Source organism: Rattus norvegicus, chromosome 7, assembly GCF_021556685.1.
Source record: "Rattus norvegicus strain SHRSP/BbbUtx chromosome 7, alternate assembly SHRSP_T2T, whole genome shotgun sequence".
NCBI lineage: Eukaryota > Metazoa > Chordata > Mammalia > Rodentia > Muridae > Rattus > Rattus norvegicus.
Window position 1 is genome coordinate 81,689,110 of NC_141540.1, and position 22,532 is coordinate 81,711,641.

General features: G+C 38.2%; 1 protein-coding gene and 1 long non-coding RNA gene across 3 annotated transcripts in view; both read left to right on the forward strand.

Moving 5' to 3' along the window:
• The window catches only part of Zfpm2 (zinc finger protein, multitype 2), a 431,825-nt gene that overhangs the window by 323,909 nt on the left and 85,384 nt on the right, over nt 1-22,532 (forward strand).
• On the forward strand, nt 1,937-8,466 carry LOC148004774 (uncharacterized). Its single transcript, XR_015624767.1, has 2 exons — nt 1,937-4,403; nt 4,611-8,466. It is a non-coding gene; the product is annotated as an uncharacterized LOC148004774 (long non-coding RNA).

Here is a 22,532-nt window from a genome sequence, read left to right on the forward strand (position 1 = left end):
TCATTATTGATTGAACTTTCTCCTAAAGGTCTTCCATTTTCCTTCATGAAGAACTTTGATCCATAAATCAGTCTCAAATAGTCTATTTAAGTAGTCCAGATAGTAGGGACTAAAAATATCTAAAACAGAACCTTGCCTCCCTTAATGAGTCACCCAAGAAAAACAGTTATGCCCATGCAGATCTGTTTCCATATAGGAATTTGTTTTATACAGGAACAGTGAATGTCAGTATTCAAATAGCAATGTGATATCAAAAAATTATTAGAAATAATGTGGAGAAATTATCCAATGAATACTTAACTACAGGGCTCTTCCTTACAGCATTGGCCTATCTACACATTATGTAAATTGTGATCTGAGCATACATCTGGCACGTTATAGTGAATGCCACCTCTGACAAACACAGCACACACACACACACACACACACACACAGACACACACACACACACACGCACACACATAGACACACACACACACATAGACACGCACACACACACGCACACAGATAGACACACACACACACATAGACACACACACACACACATAGACACACACACACACGCGCACACATAGACACACACACACGCACACATACACACATAGACACACACACACACATAGACACAAACACAGCACACACACACACACATATAGACACACACACACACACATAGACACACACACACACACACACACACACATCATGGAAGAGTAGAAGAAGAGGGGGTTTTACCAGCCCTTGCACAAAAACATCCTTTTTACTCTTTCTTGACCTATCTTAGGATATCCTGTCTAACATAAAGGACCAAAGCCGCCTCCCACTCCCGTTGTTTCTTGTTCAGCATCTGTATAGGAAACATGAGTAAACTGAATTAACCTTCATCAGGAGGTTGAACTAGGAGTCTTGTCTTTGACTTTCCAGGAGAGCCTGCGCCTATTTTTATTAACTGTATTCAATAAATTTTAGCCAATAATACACTGTTCTATCAATTCATATGTATTCATCGGGTTCAGTAATAACTTAGAGACTCTGGTTAATAGAATCCACTTTACATAGTTATTAAGGGTAGCGTGTTTTCTTACTGTCATTCATTGTTTGAGAAAACAATGTGGGATGACTAGATTGTAGATTTAATTTTGCAATGAAAACCATCACGCACATTTTTATAAAAAAAATGAATAATTCGTTGGTCCATAGGTATAATTTTCACCTTGAGAGTGGGTTTTATTGGGTTGGGTATTTTTACAAATACTGTCACAGTTTCATAAAGCCAAAACATGGGTGCTGGGGGAGTGATGGCCAGGAGCCAAAAGAAAGCACCACAATTTGTTGAATTAATAGGCAGCTGTTAGGTCATCTCTGAGTTCACAGTTCACTATGCTGAAATTTTAGGATATGTGAAAGCAAAGCTTACTTCAAAATGAAACGTGGTCAGTCGAGTTTTCGATATAATGAAGGTAATACGTTTAAAAGCTAACACAGGGGCTGGGGATTTAGCTCAGTGGTAGAGTGCTTGCCTAGGAAGCGCAAGGCCCTGGGTTCGGTCCCCAGCTCCAAAAAAAAGAACCAAAAAAAAAAAAAAAAGCTAACACAGAAGGTTGGCATGGTAGGTACCGTTTCTCGTTTGTTTGGTTAGTTTTGTTTTTTGGCACAGGATCTCATTCCCAGTCTAGCCTGAGAATGCATGGCCATCTTCCAGCTCAGGCTCCCCGATGCAAGGATTGCAGGTGTGTGTCACTGCTCCTGGTGCTAACTATGAATTTGTAGCTTTTCATCTGTAAATTGGGTTAACGGAATTGATTTAACAGACAGAGTAGAAAATTCTGCTTCTTACATCCAATAGTTAATGACAAACTTTAATCTTAGTCTAGAAATTAAATCAGAAGCCGTCAGCTGCACCAGCATAGAAACATGCCCGCTGGAGCCGTTCCTTATCGATGAAGCCAATATTTAAAAGGTTATGTAGTCACAAGAATTATTCCATTACTTAATAATAACTTTGTCATTTATACTCTTGCTATGAAATCTGTACAAGTACAGACTTTAGCAGTTATCTACCTTTTTAAACTGATATTCTGAATAGTTGATACTATCTGAATAATAGATATTATTTTAAAAACTAAAATGAAATAATATAAGTCGAATTGACTTCAAATGTTACAAACAGTTATCACTTTTCCAAAAAGCCTCCTGCAATGGTGCAATGTTCTATCATGTGCTGTCCAAGCTGTCCGTGAGCACTTTGTCACCGACCATACATAAAAATACAGCTCTTAAATTGTAACTAAAAACCGTGGTCAATGGCTAGCGTATTATCTCTGAAGTCTTGGAAGTGAGGACATTAATTTAATTATAATAGAAAACACAAGGGGTAAATTCTTTGCAGGAAACTAGAGGCAGATTTTGGATAATTAGCTGTACTCATAAACCCCTTAGAGTCTTTGTATCCTGATTTTGAAGAGACTATGCTTAACCTATTTTAAATGCTTCCATTATAAAAGGTTTCCTATTAAATAAGACAACTATTTTTTTTTTTGGTTCTTTTTTTCGGAGCTGGGGACCGAACCCAGGGCCTTGCGCTTCCTAGGTAAGCGCTCTACCACTGAGCTAAATCCCCAGCCCCAAGACAACTATTTTTTAGCACAAATAATTTTTGTGAGGACCATCAATTTTGTTTGACCAATAACAGTTGCCTGGTGTGTGTTGTATGTGTGTGTGTGTGTGTGTGTGTGTGTGTGTGTGTGTGTGTATGTGTAGTTATAATATATATTCTATATTTGCCCTGGCACTCTTTTTTCTATTGCACCGTCTACTTTATTGACTTACTTAATTTTTAACATGGATTTCTATGCACATGTGTGCATGGGTGTAGGTAGAGGCTAGAGGCCACCCTTCGACATCCTTCTTCAGTACTACCTACTTCATATTTTAGTTTATTTTTTGAGGCCAGGTCTGCCACTGACATGGAGCTTGGCACATAGACTAGGCTAGCTGGGTCTGCCTAGCTTTGCCTCTGTAGCACTTGTAGTGTTGTAAACATGTGCCTAGGTGTTTTTATCGGATATTTTATGCATTTACATTTCAAAGGTTATTCCCTAGCTCTGGCACTCTTACAGGTAATTTTTCTTTGCACCCCACTTTGGAGAACTTGTTGCATACTGAACCTCAGGATATATGAACTGTGCCTTTATTATCACAAGAGCACCAACCCCTTCTGTACCCAATAGATTGACTCAATAATAATTAACCCCCAATACTGAGTAAAAACTGTCAGAAGCAGGGAGATTGTTCCATTTGTAAAGTGCTTGCTGCTCAAACATGAGTTTGAATCTCTAGGACCGACATAGAAGCTTGTCATGTAGGTGTGTGACTGCAGTGTATGTGCTGGGTGTGAGGGAAGATGGGGAATCCCCGAATTGCTCAATCTGAGACCTCCAGACTCAGTGAGAGAACTTGACTCAAAATATAATATGGAGAGAACCGAAGGAAGACATCCAACATTAAGTTTTGGCTTCTTCATATAATTGCGCACCCACATACATATACACATAACCACAAACACATATGGATACCTACAAACACATACATATGTACAACACACTCACTAGACAAAAACAGTCAGACTCAGTGAGCTCATTAGTAAAATAATGTAAAAAATTCCAATACTTTTAGGTATAGATTCCTGTGACTACATAATCTGTGCTGGCTAGTTTTATATCAACTTGACACAAGTTAGTGATCAGAGAAGAGGGAGCCTCAGTTGAGAAAATGCCTCCACAAATTGGCTATAGCCAAGCGTGGGGCATTTTCTTGATTGGTGGTTGATGTGGGAGGCCCATTGTGGGTAGTGCCATCTATAGGCTGACCACCCTGGGATCTCATAGAAGACAAGCTGAGAAAATCTTGGAGAATAAGCAATTAAGCAGCATACCTCTTTGACCTCTGCATCAACTCCTGTGTCTAGATTCCTGTGCTGTTTGAGTTCTTGTCCTCACTGCTTTAGACAATGAACAGGTATGTGGAAGTGTGAGTGAAATAAGCCATTTCATCCCAAAGTTGCTTTTGGTCAGTGTTTCAACACAGAAACCCTAAGATATTATTTTTCAAGTATAATATAATGTCAAAATTCATATTTGAACTGGGCCCAGTAGGAAACTTATGGCCATAATCATCTCAAGATTAAATGCCTAAAGCTTTATTCTGCAGTGCCCAAAGCACTTCACACAGCTTACATCATCCATTCCAACAAAATTAATACTATAAGATAGAGAGGAGGAATGTGTAATTAATGATTTGATGTCTGGTTTAAACTGTTATAAAAAAAACAACAAAAAACTTTTATCTAAACCTCTGCTTTTGGATCAACCTGACAACAAGGACGATCAAGCATTCATTTTAAAGTCCAAGACCCGGGGCTGGAGAGATGGCTCAGAGGTTAAGAGCACCCGACTGCTCTTCCAGAGGTCATGAGTTCAATTCCCAGCAACCACATGGTGGCTCACAACCATCTGTAAAAGAGATCCAATGCCCTCTTCTGGTGTATCTGAAGACAGCTACAGTGTACTTATATATAATAAATAAATAAATCTTTAAAAAAAAAAATAAAGTCCAAGACCCCAAGTTCTTGACACCTTCATACATTATAATTTCCTCTCCATTATTTGGAATCTACGCAGGGTTCCCCACAGTTTCCATGCTAAGGTCATCTAGCCTTTTTCACAAACCATGGTTCTGAAGACTTCATGTTTGGCATTTCTATAATAATCTTACAGGGCTACCTACTGAAGTTCATGGCAGGGAGTCAGACATGAAAACAATATGTCAGCCCTTCCAAATCCAGCAGCTTGTTTTATCCACTCGTCTTTATGTCTATCAACCAAATCCTGTTATATAGTTTAAATACATTTATGTATGTGGCATTATGTAGTAATGTTGCTTTCCAGATAAATAACTTTTGCCTTCCTAAACATTCCTATTTAGCATAAGTAGTAGTATGAGAAATGCTTCAATCAGACTTATAGGATATATTCAGTGTGCTGCTTCTCCCTCCAATGAGCAAAACTGAATCTAAAACTCCATCTGCCCTTGAAAATCACATGTTGAAAACTTAAGTTGACACAATCCCAGATTCTGAACGAACTTCTTGGAGGAAGTTTATGCCTCCAATGTGCACATTTCACTGAGTATGTCTTGGTGCTCTCCTACTAGAACATTGCAGTTGTGGGTACTCCTGTTACAGCAGCTAGGTTACGATGACTATTATAGCGCTTTTTCATTAGTACAATAAAAATGTAAGAGGGTCTTAACAGTCTTTGTAGACGCACAACTTCAGGCAAACCTGTATTACAGACTTAAGCTCAGAAACTACAAAAAGAAAAAGAAAAAAGACAGAGAGTGACTATAGATCCAGAAGCCAAGAGATTCCATGTGGAGTTTAAATTGCCTAGAAATTTATGAGTAGGATACAAACATTATAAATGCAAGATCCAGAATGGCACATGTATTTTCCTAGCATAATAATGTCTCCAACTGGTACACCCACTATCTTACTCAAACATTTACAGTTAGCCTTCCGAGGACATACACATAAATAAATATAGAAATGAGATCATCAAAATCTAAGTCAGAGAACAGGGAAGTACAGTACAACTGGAATTCCTGGGCAGAGAAAAAACCTAGAACACGGTCTCTGTCTCACGTTAAGTCAGACACTGGTGGAAATGCAGCTTCACAAAGGCTGTGGCATGGGGATCCACCAACGAGCAGGATCATAAAATGAACACATTATGGAAATGGAGAAAGAGAATAAAAGAAGAATACAGGGTGCATTGGGTGTTAATTTTAATTCGTAAGGGCGAGAAAGGGATAAAAAGGAAAGAAAGCTGAGTGGATTAACGCCGCCTAAAAGGGTGAAGTGAATCCTAGGAGCTGCCGCAGTTTTACCAGGTGGGAAGAATGACGAGGGGGAAAGTGGGACCATAAATAACCCGCAAGGGCAGATGAGATCAATAAAGCTTAAATGCTCTAACTTCTCAACTTTAAAATGTTTTAACTGTAATAATGAACGCTATAGAAAATTATGAACTTATGAAGAGCCTATAAATATGGCCAATGATAAAATTCAGCAGATTAATAAGAACATTGGATCGATGGCGGATAAGTTGATGAGCTTTGAAGATAAGTATAACGAAGATTAAAGAGAGATTTATTAATAAAGGTTACAGTTTTGAATTAGTTTATTTCCTACATTCAGATCTTCATAAACACATGACACTGTTTCCATTGTATATCAGGCACAAAGAAATTAATCTCAGAAATATTTTCTTAAAGCAGGAACATTACAATGTGTGTAAAACATATTTGTTTGGGGATGTGTTTGTGCTGAGGAGATGCCTCGGTCAATAAAGTGCTAGCCATGCTAATTTGAAGTCCTAAGTTTGGCTCTCTACCACCTATATAAATGCCAGGTAGGGATTCACATACAATCACAGGTCTCTGGATGTAGTGTGGGTTCTTTTGAGCAAGCTATAACGGAGTTGCTAAGCTGTGGTTTCAATTGACAGACCCTGTCTTGATAAGTGAGGTGGAAAGCAGCTGAGGAAGATATTCGATGTCAACCTCCAGTCTCCCACCCCCATAAAGACAAAACAGATGTATCTATAAAAGAAAAAGTCATTTCTCAGTGTTCAAGTCACTCGCTCACAAGGTGGCTATTCCTCCTCTCCGATTCTCACTTGACACTGACCTTTGCCCTTTGTTCATATGTGTCTGGCTTTGCAGTACCCAAAGCTATTACATAATACATTATCCCCCTCTTCCCTCTCCCTCTCCTCCACCTACACTTTCTCCCTTTCCCAGCCATTGTTTTCTAGCTGCTCCTACTTCATATATCATTCAGGGAAATTATAATTTCCTCCTAAAAACCTTCTCTAACAATGTCTAATTATCCCTGCACCTTCTGAGATGCAGTACAGCCAAACACTTCTCACAGCCTTCAATACAAGAGTAAGGTACACACATAGATGTTGATACAGTTTTTCAAAGTTGTAAAGAAACCTTCACTTCCATACATTTTCATCCCAAATATGAACATGTTTTCCGTGGCAATTTCTTTGTAGGCATATTATTAAAATACGCCAATGGTCTAAAAGACTTCACCAGCCACATTAGATGCTCTATTCACAGGAACATGTCTGCTGGCATCTGAACAAACCAGATTGAATTCAACTTTTCATTCATAAAATAACTAGGTGGTTATGATTTAGTTGTTTAGATGCTTGTGAAGGTAATCGCAGCTCTGTCATTTTCTGTGTAAAGAAGTTAAGAGCTACTGGATCAGAAGGATGAGTAAGTTAGCTCTGTTCACGCTGATGGTGAGATGTGGTAGCGCACTAACGCATCTCCATTAGTCATGGTGGGTGTGACTGGTGGTGAGAGAAACTCTACCACCAGTAGAGTTATGAAGTGGGGGTTTGGATGCTATCTGCATGGATTAATGGACTGTTAATCTGGAAGGTATGGGATGAAGAGAGTGTAGAGTAGATGACAATCTTACCAGCTTCTCACTTTGATGTCAATTTAAAGTTTGCCAGCAAGAATAATTAAAGCTTTTAGTTACCTCTGTGCATTGTATGCCATAGATTACATAAATGAAAACAGGCTGTCTAAAATGGAATGAACTAGAAAATATCATCCTGAGTGACATAACCCAATCACAGAGAAATACACTTGGTATGCACTCACTGATAAGTAGATATTAGCCCAAAAGTTCGAATTACCCAAGATGAAATCCACAGACCACAGGAAGCTCAAGAAGAAGGATGACCAAAATGCAGATGCTCCCACTCCTTCTTAAAAGGGGGAAAAGTATCCATAGAAAGGGATATGGAAGCAAAGTTTAGAGCAGCAACTGAAGGACCAGCCATTCAGAGCCTCCCCACATGTGGCCCATATATATGTACAGCCACCAAAACTAGATAAGATTAATGAAGCTAAAAAATGCATGCGGAGACCGGATATAGATCTCTCCTGAGAGACACATCCAGAGCATGTCCAATACAGAGGTCAATGCTAGCAGCAAACCACTGAACTGGGAACAGGACCCCCTTGGGGAGAATTAGAGGAAGGATTGAAAGAGTTGAAGAAGTTTGCAACCCCATAAGAACAACAATGTCAACCAACCAGAGCTTCCAGGGACTAAACCACTACACAAAGACTATACATGGACTGACCCAGGGCTCCATATTCTCTGCATATGTACAGAGAATAGCCTTGTTGGGGCACCAGTGGAAGAGGAAGCCCTTGGTCTTGCCAAGGTTGGACCGTCCCCCCAGGGTAGGGGAATATGGAGGGCAGTAAGGGAGATGGATGGAGGAAATACCGGTATGGCGAGGGGAAAGGGGCTTATGGACAGGAAACCAGGAAATGGAATAACATTTGAAATGTAAGTAAAGAAAAATATCTCTCTTTGTTCTCTTCTCTTCCCTGCTCTTCCTCTCTTCCCTGTCCTTTCTCTCTACCTCCACCTCTTCCCTCCACGTGCTCATGGCCGGCCTTTCCTCTCCTCTCCTCTTCTTCTCTCATTAAACCTCTCCACGTGGAAAAAAAAAAAAAAAAAAAAAAAAAAAAAAAAAAAAAAAAAAAAGAAAAATATCTAAGAAAAAAGAAAAAAGAAAGAAAAGAAAGAAAATGGGCTGTCTCAAGTGCATCAAAAATAGCACACAACATAGACCTTAATTAGGATACCAAAAGAGGCTCATATCTTCACTCTGATACCCTTAAGCAATTTCAACCAAGTAAGGCACCCACCTCTTAATGCTAGGGTTTATTCATGTGAATAGTAAGGTGAATGTTAAAAGTTCCACGACTGTTTGATATTCATGCTCCACTAGAGTACTGTGAAAAGTATCTATCTACATAATCCTTAAAGTAAGCCAGCGTTACCCATTATCCCTATTTAACAGGTCACAGCGGCCATCAGGAGCCACATGTCTAGACTAAAGAAATCTACCATATGCTATCTGATTCTAAGAGAATGGAAACATAGGATAGGGATCATGGGCTTCAGTACTCAGGTTCTCTGCTCAATGGAGTCCATGACCCTGTCCATTTTTTGGTCCAAAAGATATTACTCTATCTGAGGACTCAGGATCGTCACAAAGAAATATTATTTATATTGGACATACCTCTGAGTGAGAAACTTCCTGATCCCCAGGAAAAAATATCTTTTATTTATATGAAGAGTTTCCAGGGTTACATCAGTTACTAAGATACAGGAATCTCAAAATATGGCTTTCTAGACATGTATTATTAATTTGTTTATAGTCCTTCTAAAACTTTTGGCTAGTGGCCTTTTACCACAAGCAATATTACACAGTGTTATAGTTTATATTCCTACTTTTATCGGGTTATCATTTTAAGCTGAGGTTGATTGCACACACAAATGTTAAAAAGATTCTAATCAACCTTTTGCATGTAGAGAACTTTTCCGAAGTCATCATACTTATAGAAACTAGTATTGGAGCCCAATCTATCTGACTCTGAAGCTCTTGCAAGAAATTCATGTTGCCTTCTCTTGCTCACTAAACCTTGTTGTATTACTTACTGTATTAGCTTCCCATTGAAACTGTCCCCATTTCCTTAATTCCACTGTACTTATCCAAGTGCTCTCTCTCTTCTTTCTCTTTCTCTCCCCCTCTCTGTCTCTGTCTCTGTCTTTCTCTCTGCCTGTCTCTCTTTCTCTCTCTCCTCTCTCTCTCTCCCCCCTCTCTCTCCCCCTCTCTCTCCCTCTCTCTCTCCCTCTCCCTCTTCTTCCTCCCCCTCTCCCCTGTTTTTCACGAGGCAGCTCAATTACTTTGTTCCCCTAAGTGTTTTTTTTTCTACACTTAATTTGTTGGTGATCCACTCCTTCCCTGAAGTTTTCAAATAATTTGAAGTTTTGCCTCAAAGTTTATGTTTCCTTTTCTGCCACATTTTTTCCTACAGAGAGATAAACCTAAGAATAGAAATTAGAGTTCACTATTCTCTCATGAGTGCCAAGAGTAGGTCCTGGAGCACAGGTGCTTGACCTGCAGGAACCAACTGAGAAATGATGCTGTCTTACATAACTTCTCTCATACAAGTCTTACAAAATTCAGAGAAGGATATAAAAGTACACACCAACTAGGGGGAAACTACTAGAATGTCTAACCAACATGACTAAACAGCCTTTGGGAAAACATTTAAGTAAACCCCTAATTTTTACTCATTTGAATGAATATTCATGAAATAACAGTTATGTATAAGACCTACTGTTTTAAGGCTAGTAGGGAAATCAAGAAATGAAATCAGAACTCTATTTTGCATTTTTCAAACTGCGTTTTATGTATTTTGTACAAAATGTTTGTATATAGCTTATAACTTGATTGAGACCTTGAAAGTTTTATAAATTTTATATCACTAATGACAATGGTCTCAAAATTCAGGTGACTTTATCACAATGAAAAAAATTATTAAAAGTTTTATTTCTATCCATTTCTAATTATTTTCCAAGTTTCCTCTATGTGTACATTAGGAACAATGCTTTCTTCATAATAGTATTTTGTTATTATATGGAACACATATGATTTACAAATGGATGTTATATATTGAAGTGCCCCAAATTTTATCTGTAGATTGCCTCTACAGAAAAAAACATAAAAAGGTATATTAACTGTTTATTGGATTATCTGATCTTTTAACAGGGTGCGTAAGGATGCACTTCAGTGTAGTGGATGCTCACTGCCATGGGGAGATGCACAACACCCTTTGTCGTAATACGAAGTTGTGGGAGAAGAGCATCCTCCAGCAGGAGGGTTAGCTTAGCACTTCTCTGTGAAGTATGGCCGTGAGCGTCTAACGTCCACACAGGAAGATGTTCTGGAATCTACTGTAACCAGACAGAAAGGCAGGGCACAAAGCTCTTGCGTTAAATGCCATGCTCTCCTGAGCTGAGGAGACATTCTGTGGGTCGGGCCGCCGAGAGCAGTGGGAAGAAAGTTCTGAGATGAGTGGAATGCTCTTTGAGTACTAGCGGGAGGTTTTGTCATTCAGCGGAAAACTAGAGCACATCCTTCCTGCACAGAGCAAAGATGCTCTCAAAATAATGATTCAGGGAAGGGTCTGCGGTGTGCCGCTCTGATCTGGAAGTAGAAAGTAGGTGTGTGCCAGGACAGCAACTACAGCAGCTGCCCCAGTACAGGGCACGACAGCTGGAAATCTACTGGCACAGCACCCCTAGAGGAGGGATAAAAACGTAAGAGCAGATATTAGTGGGAAAAGTTTATTTTTCTGTCATAATCGTACTGATGAGGTGCCCATTTGAGGATCAGTAGGAGGAGCATGATTCAGACCTCTGCCATGAGAACCAGTGAACAACTGAGTCAGTGGATAAACAGCAAAGGTTCGTGAATGGCAGCTTTGCTTCGCTGCAACTGTAAGATCAAGCATGGGGTGCACTGGTACAGGTCATTCTCCGGTTTGTGGTGACTCGGTGATACTCAGCACGTAACAAAGGCTTACATCTGTGACTAAACACTTGTAATAAAGTTCATTTTCTTCTATTCGTGAGTAATACTATGAATTTTTATTTTCCTTGGATACATCCAAGAGTATCTGGACTTCTGTCACATGGCTCCAATCCAACTCACATTTAAAATAGGTCAGAAGAGGGAGACCAGATAAATTATTAATGACACCATTTGTCTGAGGGCCCTGAAATTTTCATATTTTTGCTTTAATTATTCTACGTGTCCAAGAGTTAGGAAGGTGTTTTTAGAAAATGATAGCCAAATATACTGAGACCCAAAAGGCACAGTCATGTCTAAGACATTTTAATCAAATAGATCTTGTTATGCATTTGAATAAAAAATGTTGGCCACATACCGTCCACGGATAGCTTGCCTGAGATTTATTTGGTACAGCTAAGTCATACCCCTGCACACCTCTTAAATACCTATACATTTATCACATAAATGGAAATGTTTCTCATACTTTTTTGGTAATTAAAATAGAGCCTTCCTCTTTCTTGAAATTTAAAAAAATCTCAAGGAGTGGAATGTGCTTGCTCGCGTCTGTAATCCTAGTGCTTTGGACGCTGAAGCTGGAGGATTCCAGTGAGTCTGATGCCAGTTGGAGTCTACATTGAAGCCTAAACCAGAGCAGTCTACAGCTACAAAAATAATACAATGAAATAAAATTAGTATATAAGGAATAGACTCAAAGCATAATGCTTTTCCTTCACTTATTAATAAATTGACTGACTAATCCCATAAAACATAAAAAAGAAATCGAGTGAGCTTTGTAACTTCTCAGACTTATGCCTCTCTCTTCTACAATACAAAAAATGGTGATGATTCTGATAATAATAAATTCCCTATTATTTTGATTTAAGGTTACATAAGCTGTTTGGGTATGCCACTATCACAATAACTGTGTGCACGCCATAAATACATGTTTAGAGTTACCCAGGGATTTTTCTTGAGCTCTTGATCAAAATTACTCACCATCTTTAAGACTTTTCCTTCTCTAATTCCAGTAAACTAATAACACTAGTTTTACTAAATATTGTGGCTAAATTTCCTATCCCCAAATACGTAATCAAATATAAAGTGTTAGTTTAGAAATTGCAGCTATTAAGATACTAAACACTTTAAAGGTCTCTTTACTGACATTTTACCATTCTAAAAGATGCCTTGCTGCTGCTGTTGTTGTTGTCATCGTCGTTGTTGTTGTCGCTGTTAAGAATCAACTGAATCAGGAAAATATTACCTCATGGATTGCATTTCGCTGGGATTTTTTATTGAAAGTAGACTCCTCCCAGCTTCTCCACGCCCCTCTTCTACACAGATCCTCTCCCCTCCATTTTCTCTTCCAAAGAGATCAGGTCTCCAAGGGTCAGAGGAGGTGGAGGACACTAGGAGAGCATGGCCCATCAAAGCAACTAAGCAGGCCTCACATAAGCTCACAGAAACCGAAGCCTCAAACTCAGCCTGCCTGGGTCTGCAACAGGTCCTGTGCACCTTTGCACTTTACTGCCTTTTAAGCTAATATTTTGTTTTATTTGGGGGAATTTTTAAAAACAAAATGAAAGCTTTTATTGTATTGTAGCATAAATAACGTAGAATTTATAAACTGAAATAAGAACTCTGGGAAATTTTAAATATTTATAAAGTATTTAATATGTAATGTGTAAATAGATCACCCAAATAAACTTATTAACTTTAAGAATAAAATATTTTTTATTTACTAATTTATTTATTTATTCTATATCCAGATCTCAGCTTCCCTTCCCTTCTCTCCCTCCAGTCCCTCCCTCCTCACCCCAACCCTCCAGTCCTCCTTTTTTCCTCAGAAAAGGGCATGACTTCCATGAATTTCCAACGTCCTTGGCATATCAAGTTGCAGTAGGACTAGGAGTGTCTTCTATTATGGCTAGACAAGGCAGGTCAGTTAGGGGAAAGGGATCCAAATGTAGGCAACAGAGTCAGCCAGCACCTGTTCCTGCTGTTAAGGAGTCTCGCTCGAAGACCTAGCTGCACAACTGTTACATCTGTGCAGAGGCCTCAGACCATCCCATGCATGCTCTGTGAGTTCCTATGGGCCCAGGTTAGTGGATTCTGTATGTTCGTGGAGTCCTGAACCTCTCTGGCTCCTTTAAGCTTTCTTCCTCCTCTTCCACTGGATTCCCCAAGCTCTGTCCAGTGTGGATCTCTGTACCTGTTTCCATCCGTTGTTGGAGGAAGCCTCTCAGATGGCAGTTATGCTAGGCTCCTGCCTGCAAGTATAGCAGAATATCATTAATAGTGTCAGGACTTGGCTCTCTCATGGCATTTGGTTCAAGATGGGCCAGTCATCCGTTGGCCATTGCCTCAATTTCTGTTCCTTCTTTACCCCCAAACTCCTTGTACGTAAGAGAAATTGCTGGTGGAAGGTTTGGGGGCTGGGATTGTATTCCAGTCTTTTCATTGGAAGTCGTTGGTGTTACAGGAAATGACAGTTTCAGGTTCTGCATCTCACATTGCTGGCAGTCCTAGCTAGGGTCATCCTTACAGATTCCTGGGAGTTCCCACTGTGTTAGGTTTCTAGCTTGTTACAGAGATGTCCTCCCATTAATTTGAGTTCTCTCCATTGTCCTTACCCCCTACTGAATCCCCCTGTTCCCCTCTCTACTCACCCCCACCCAGTTTCCTACCTCCATCCAAATCTATTTGCCCAAATCTATCCACTCATCTCTAAATCTATTCTAATTCCTCTTTTCCGTGAGATTCAAATGTTCCCCCCTTGGGCGTTCTTTGTTACTTAGTTAAGCTAACTTCAAAGCAAACAGCTGTTCTCATTTTAACCACAAAGACTCATTCAGAGTAGAACATAAATTTGACTCTAGATTTTTATTTCCTTCTTCTATATATCAGCACTACTGAATCTTAAGGTATATTAAGATAATATTTTTCCTGTTTGAAAATTTCATACATGCATGTAATATTTTGGCCAAATCTACCTCAGTTCTCTGTCCTCCAATTTCTTTCTTACCCCCTAATTACATTTTTCTTCTCTACTGCATTTTTTTTTAAAAACTTAGAGTCCATTTACTACTGGCTATGTATGCGTGGGCGTTGATCATCAAATGAACCAATGGTGTAGACCATCACCTGATGAATTTCTCAGGACCTTCATTCCTGAAAACGAACTATCCCTCCTCTAACCCCCATTGCCAACAGCTCCTCAACCAGCAGTGGAACATGATGTCCCCTCTCACATTCATTCGGAGATTCTGGTTAGTTAGGTTTTGTGTGTGTCTTATCCATGTGGTCACAGACACTGTAGGTCTGTTGTGGGCAACATACACAAATACAGTTTCAGTGAAGATGTCTATTACCTCTGGCTGTGAACAACCTTTCTGCCTCCTCTTCCTTGGTGATCCCTGAGCCTTGTGAGGAGGGACTTCACAATACTTTATAGAACTAATATCATTGGTTTTAAAACTGATGATATAATATTTTTAAGCAGTGAACATTCTATTCATCTTTCTACTTTCTTCCTTATTCTATAGTAGATTTAATTATTTTACTTCAGAAAAACTATATCCTCATGGGGACTTTGGAGAAGAGTGAAGTGCATTTACATACATTTACCTACAAGTTGAATTTCTTTTTATATTAGATTCAATGATTGGAATCAGGCAAGAACAGCTAACATTTTGCTCTACTGTCCCTGAAATTGGTTTTGGGATGAGTTCATCTTTCATCTTTTGTTTCACTGATGAAACCTCACTAATGAAATATAGAGCTTGAGGAAAACGTTGTAGCTTAGACCTGGATTTCATGCTGAGAGTTTGGTACACCTCGATAATTGTGAGTGCTGAGTTTGAGCTTCTATTTTCACATTTCAATGTTTTGTTAGCATAGCCATGTTTAGTAAAAACTGAAGGGCTTATGAGCAAAAAAATAAATTCACCCCTCACTCAGAGCAAACAGTTTAAGATATCATTGTGCTAGTTGGAATGACATTTAAATGTTATGAGCAGAAAATGTTTAAACACCTAAAATATAATATATATATATATATGTATACATATGTACACACACACACATATATTGAAGAATATATATGTATTCTTCAAGACTTTTGAAGTTGGCAAATTTCCCATTGTATTCTCAGTATAAATGATTTTATTGTAAAAGTAAAAAGAAAGATGGTTTTGAAAAAATGGATGCAGATGGAATCAATCACTGGAAAGGGAATAAAAGAAGACGATTCTCTTGCTTTCTGTAAAACTTTTGCCTTGGTTTTCATTTGAATTCAGAGGCCCAACTCATATTTTTCATGATCTTGTACAACTGTAACTTTTGGTGGATCTGCTAGAGCTTGTCTGTACTGATGGTATTCATGGGACATTTCTACCGTGGTCATAAAGATAGTCAAACTTGGGCTACCTTCTTTGCAAGAGACTGCGAGACCTCAGAGTAGTTTGTGAATGGCCATGTCTTTTCTTTATATTTGGTCCCTGCCATACACCATCCTGGTGTTCTCTCAGAGGCCACACTGCCATGGATTTGTCTTAGGTACTGACCAGAACAGTAAGGATGGAATGGTTGCCCACTTAATTCGGTGAGTATTTCAAGAATTGATGTTTTACTTTTAAACATTCACTGGCATTTTTCTTCCTTACCCTTACATAATATGATGTGATTCTGCATAGAAAAACTTAATAATTTTGTTTCATCCTAATCTTAAACTAAGAATTATGTGTCAGATAAGAGTTTTGTTTCTTTTTTAAAAAGATTTATTATTATATTTATATGAGTACACTGTAGCTGTCCTCAGACACACCAGAAGAGGGCATTGGATCACATTACAGATGGTTATGAGCCACCATGCGGTTGCTGGGAAATGAACTCAGGACCTCTGGGAGAGCAGTCAGTGCTCTTAACCTCTGAGCCACCTCTCCTGCCCAAGAGCTTCATTTCTAAGCTTTATAAATTTGCTTCCTTCTATTTTAGTTTCACAAAATGCTATTTAAAATTAAATAACTATAGTGCTTTGTATAGGGCTGAGCCCTCTTGGACTTTCATCTCTTCACATTGATGTCTATTTTACTCTCCTTGTCCAGCTCACGTTCGAGCAGTCATGTAGGTTCCTTGTCCAGCTCACGTTGGAGCAGTCATGCAGGTGAGACCTTACAGATGTAGCTTCTGATATTCCAACAAGCTACAGCTTCACAGCAAACTCCCTGACTCTCTGGTTCTTATAATTCTTCATCCCACCTGAGGCAAAGAGTCTCAGGTAAAGGAGTTATACTACATGTAGGTCCCTTAGGCTAGAATCCATAACTTTGTATTTTTATTGGTTGTGTTTTTTCTGTCATGGTCTCCATCTATCAAAAAAAGAAGTTCCCTTGAAGGGTAAAGACTATCTTTATCTGTGAATATTAGGACAAATATTTAGATCGTAGTTAGGAATTATGCCTAGAGAAGAAATATTCTTCATAGAAGAGCACATTATTTAGTTTTTCCAGTACCAAATGGTCAGCCTTGAAAATATACCTACAGGTAGTATTATACAGGCTGAATATGTTTCATTTCTGCATTTACAAGTGCAAGGGTGTTCAGGTGTGCAAAAACAACTAATAAAAAGTGAGGTCAGTATTTTAAAAGAGAAACGGGAGATATTTGGGAGATTTTGGAGGATGCAAAAGGAAAGGGGAAATGATGTAATTATATTATAATATCACAATTAAAACATATAAAAATAACTAGTTACGTACAAAGTAATTCATCAAGTTTACAAAAAAGAACTGATAATGGTCATATAGTTATATAGTACATGAAAAATCTTTAGCTTGTTGAAATTTCTGAGGAAAACTTTAAATTCATATTTTTAGAATTATTTTTTGTATTGATGAATTCTAAAGAACATTAATTGTTCCAAGGAATGTCTGTGTGCAGTTTTGAACCAGCATTAATCTAAAATGTGACAAAAATCAATCAAGCCAGTATGTGTTTTGTGAATGCCAGGAAGACTCTGATATTTCTAATTCATGGCAAAGCTTCCAAAATGATTCACATTTTAAATCCCAGCAGGTTTTCCAGTGCTTGGCTTCGTAGAGAACTTACTTCAATGTACGGATACGGTTACACATGCTCTTAAATTTCTTGTGTAGTTTTGTGGATCTCCTTGATGACCCATCTCACTTAAACTTGTTTGGATACTAGTAAAACTTAACACATATCAGATAAATACAGCGGGTTAGACATAAATTCTAATGAACGCGATAAATAGTCTGTTGTCAGAATTCCTCTGCTTTGCTTCAAATTTAGAATGAAATATACGTGCATAGTTTCAACTTCTGGGTGTTAAATTCTCTATTCACTTCAGTGAGCACATGGCTGTCTGCTTATCTCACAAATATGTGCAATCCGAACATATGAAACCGAACCAACTTCCTGTATTTAAAAGTTGCCATCTTAGTATGATACCCTAGCACTCAACTTCTGTTCACCTCCCTTCCAAATCTAAAACACACCATCCATAATAAAGGTTAGTGTGAACCCTTAATCTTAATTATGCTTTTGCAGTGTTCTGAATGGTGAGAGATTGCTTCCAATGTTTGGTATAATCTTGCAGAGTGCAGATGGACTTGCCTGTGGTACACACCATCTTCCCAGAACTAACAAATTTCCATAATGCTGCCACATTCTGCATGGGAAGCAGATTTACAGATAGGTAATGCACGGAAGGTATTTTAAAGACAGTTTATTGAGGAGGGCTGTTAAATCACATATGCTTTCAATGGCTGTGAGGAGCAAACAGCATCAGGAATTGTAGTAATTTAGCTGAGGCAGACAAAGGCCTATTTAAAGTTTAATGATACACCCTTTAAACTTTTATTTCTGGCTCCTTTGACCTTTATGTTTACCCCAGTGTAACTTTGCATTTCCTCCCACACAATTTCCCTGGAAATCCTATACCATGCAATTAAAAAAAAAATCTGAATTTTAAAAAGATTTATATCTTGAATGTAGAACATTTAAAAAAAATCCCTCTCTCATTTTGATATCCGCAGTGCTTCATTAGAAGAGATCAAACTCTGAAGATTTTTAAATTAAGAAAAAAACATTTATTTTATTGTTATGTGTTCGTGTTTTTATGTCAGTGAGTGTGCGCGAGACAGTGTTTGTCAGTGTGTGTGTATGTGTGTGAGAGAGACAATGTGTGTGGAGTGTGGTGTGTGTGTGTGTGTGTGTGTGTGTGTGTGTGTGTGTGTGTGTGTGTGTGTGTGTGGTGATTCCTGTGTGGGTGTGAAGAGTGTCTTGGACCACTGGAGTTAGAATGGCAGGCGATTGTTCGCCACCTGCTATGGGTGTTAGTGATGACACTTGGGTCCTCTGCAGAAGCAGAAAGTGCCCTTAACTGAAGAACCATTTCTGCAGCCACTTGGATATTTTTACTTTTAATCGATGAATATCTGAGGTTATTTTAGGCTGTTGCTTGTCAGCTATTTTCTTTATTTAGAAGCCTTTTCCCAGAACTGACAAGGAGAACATCTCCCTTCAGTATCTGATGGTTGTCACCTGTGTTTGTTTTTCAAGTCAATGGGAGGGTAAGTTAATCCTCCAATCCTCAATTCCATCTCTGAATCTCTGACTCACACTGTGTGATAAACCATGATATACCTATCTAGAACATGTGAATTTCTCAAAGCCGTCCATGATGCTGGGCTCAGCTCTGTGTGAGTGGTGTGTGCTCAGGACACATAGCTGATGCACTTCAAATGGGGATCGGGTTCACTTAACTCTTAATAGGGGTTATCTTCTCAAAAATATTATCAGGTGATTTGTACCTCAGACTGGCAGATTCCAGGTGCAGGGCTTCCTATGTGAAGGAGGCAGCAAAGATGGTGACCAAGAAGAGGTAGGAGGGCATCACCCTAGACAAATATACTTTACCAGGCTTCCTGGGCATGCCAAATGCCTATCAAAAATGTAATTGCCTAGTAACATTTTAAGCGCCCAATAACTTTCAATCACAGAAAGCACCTATCACATTCTTAAATTCATAGATTATGAGTTTATAATAAAAAACACAGTCAGAGATAACCTAGTTGTTTCTCATACTGTGACGAGTGTACAGTCAAAGAGTGCACCTTGAACGTGTATGCCCTAGGTTTAACTACTACATTTTTGCTCAGGAGACAATTCTCACACTGGGGGCGGGGGGGGGGGGAATATGCTTTTCTGTTTGATAGCTTTCACTTATATTAAGGACAAAGTTCATGAGTTATTCAAAAACTAAACCAAATGAACTCTGGAGGAAATAAGTTATATGAATAGAAATTAGATAGTTCTCTGACCATAAAATAGTCAGAAGAATAAAAATTATATACTGCCGTCATTGTAACGAGCTCAGAAAGCTTCAGTTTCAATGTGCTTTAGATTAACTGTACACTGGTATTTTGATTTAGAGTCTCTGCCCATGGAAATAGTACTTGCAGACTCAAATGCCAACAATCCCAACGCAATCACAGTGAGTTCTGGAGTCTTCTTGCCTTGCCACATCATCACTTTGAGGTCCTGGGCAAAGTTGGCAAGGTGGTATTTTATTACACAAGTAGATTTTGGACACTGCAAGTAAGAATTAACAGGTAAGTTATTTAAAAGAGATCCGTGGCTTAATTTACCCAGTGCAAGGCATAAGCGTATTAAATCTATTTAGGTTTAATTGCATATTTTGGTCTTTCTATAAAATGTAATTATCTGAACATCTTGCCATTAAAATTAAATGTGAGTGAATTTTGACACATTCCTTCCCTTTGTAATAAATGAAGGGTTATATTTTTATTTTGAAATATTTATAGTGTAAATTACTAAAATGGCATTTCACTCGTATTCTAATAAATCTGCTTTTACATAAGTGCTAGAGGTTAATGGCTAGATTTTAAATAGCTTTCCATTTGGATAATAAGTGGATTTCCAAGAGATGATTTTATTAAAGAGATTTTTTTGCCATCCGATTCTTTCCTTACAAAAGAACAATTTACATTTGCCCAAACTCTAACGTTAACAACAAGACATCCTTGGTATTTTTGCGAACACATAGGAAGGAATATTATAAAGAAATTTTTGTCTTAACCACGCAATTACTTTTAAAGCTACTATTTTAAAGGTCCTTTTTTTCTAAGAATATTGAATGTTTTTTTTTCTCATATTTGAGTAATGCCTCTCAAAAGTGAATAATGGCAGGCGGCGATTCTACTGAGAATGAACTTTGAATTAATGCACTGTGACTGTGATCAAAAATTGATCAATTTTCTTTATTTTGTGCATGGTTGCAAAGTGAGAAATTCAAGGCAAACTCTCAGATAATTAATTTGGTTGCATTGAAAAAAATGAAAAGTAACTACACAAAGGCATGAAATAAAAAATTACTTAAAGTTCGCGAGTCTACGAATGCTGTTTATTGCTGTCCTGGTCTTGCTTAGTTTTTGCTTTTGGTAAATATTTTGAAGACTAATATTTTAGGTGCGTGTAAAAGGTCCACTAAATTCAATATGACTATCGAAGAATGAAGTGTAAATACATAGATGTTCGATAACAAAGTAATTAAAATGTATGGGTTTTTGCCTACTGTGTATAATAAGGGCTTACATTTGATCAACCATAAACGTTATTTAATCACTTTAACCTTGGGATAGTACCCTCACAAGACACTGCCTAATGGAAGTTAGCTGAGATGCATTACAGTATCAAAACATCAAGTTGGCAAGCACTGGGGCCTAGAAAATTCAAGCCCAGGTTACTGTACCACACCACCAGAGCAAGTTGCATGGTATCCAGTGCCTATGGATTCTGAAGTTACTTTATCTGTATTCAATGAAGAACAAGAGCCAGAATTGATTTTAGTAATTTTTCAAAATTAATGAGATATTCAAGAATCATGTTAGCAGTCGTTTGCATTGTGTTGGTGGGTAGGGAAGGTAATGTGTTCCTACACTGTACACAGAAACGTGTGCAGATCTGGTACCCAAGTAGTACAGGACAGTGCCTGCCTAGTTATTTTTTCATGAAATACATTAGGTTCTCTACTGTAGATTTTCTGTTTCCTGTAACTTGCATTGAAATTGATTGTTGTTCACAGAGTCTCAATGTAGCTTATATTTGACACTTTTTCTGTTGGCTCTAAGACCACAAAATTTAATTGCTTCAGATCATATATATGATTTGAGAAGTACGGGTAGTTCTTAAATTTGAGGTCAACTAGGCTTTTGTTGTGAATCCTTTTGTGGTTCAGAATAGTTAAATAAGAATGAAATTTATTATACTAATAACATTTTAGGTTGTATAAAGAAATAAGAAACATTTCTCATTTCCACATTTGTTTTTCCATATTTAGTTTCATAACGGAACTAGGAAATAAGAGAAAAATTGTCTATAATTAACATTTAAAGTGTTTTTAGATGTCTAACAAACCACACTACTCGATTAGTGTTTTCTACTGAGCAAAAAGAAATAGAAATTTCTCCGTTGCTGTGATCAGGTCAGGCCTACTCATATTCCTTTGATTTTGTAATTATGTGAAGCTTTCCAAACATTTAATCTTATCCAAGAAATCCCACCATTTGGTTTGTTTTCTGTTTCTATGCGCTGTTTTGATCACTATACTAGAGTTGTTTTAATATTTAATACACGTCTATGTGCAAGTTAGACGCAATGTAAACCTTCCTCGTGTACAATGTATTCTCCTAGAGTGAAGCAAAGTCGGAAATGTGTTTGAGTCACTGAGGCCGAAACATTTTGAAATAAATCTCTTAAACAAAAGGTGAGCGACTCACCATACTATCTTCAACATCAACCACACACTTCTGAACAGCAGAGGGGTGGTGGTTAAATACACATAAATTAAGGATCACAGAGAATGTGATAAGTCCTCAGGGCTGGGTTTTATCTGAAAATATAGTCTTCAAGGTGAGGTCTGTAGGCTTCCTACCGTGAAGGACCAGGTGATAACCGGAAACT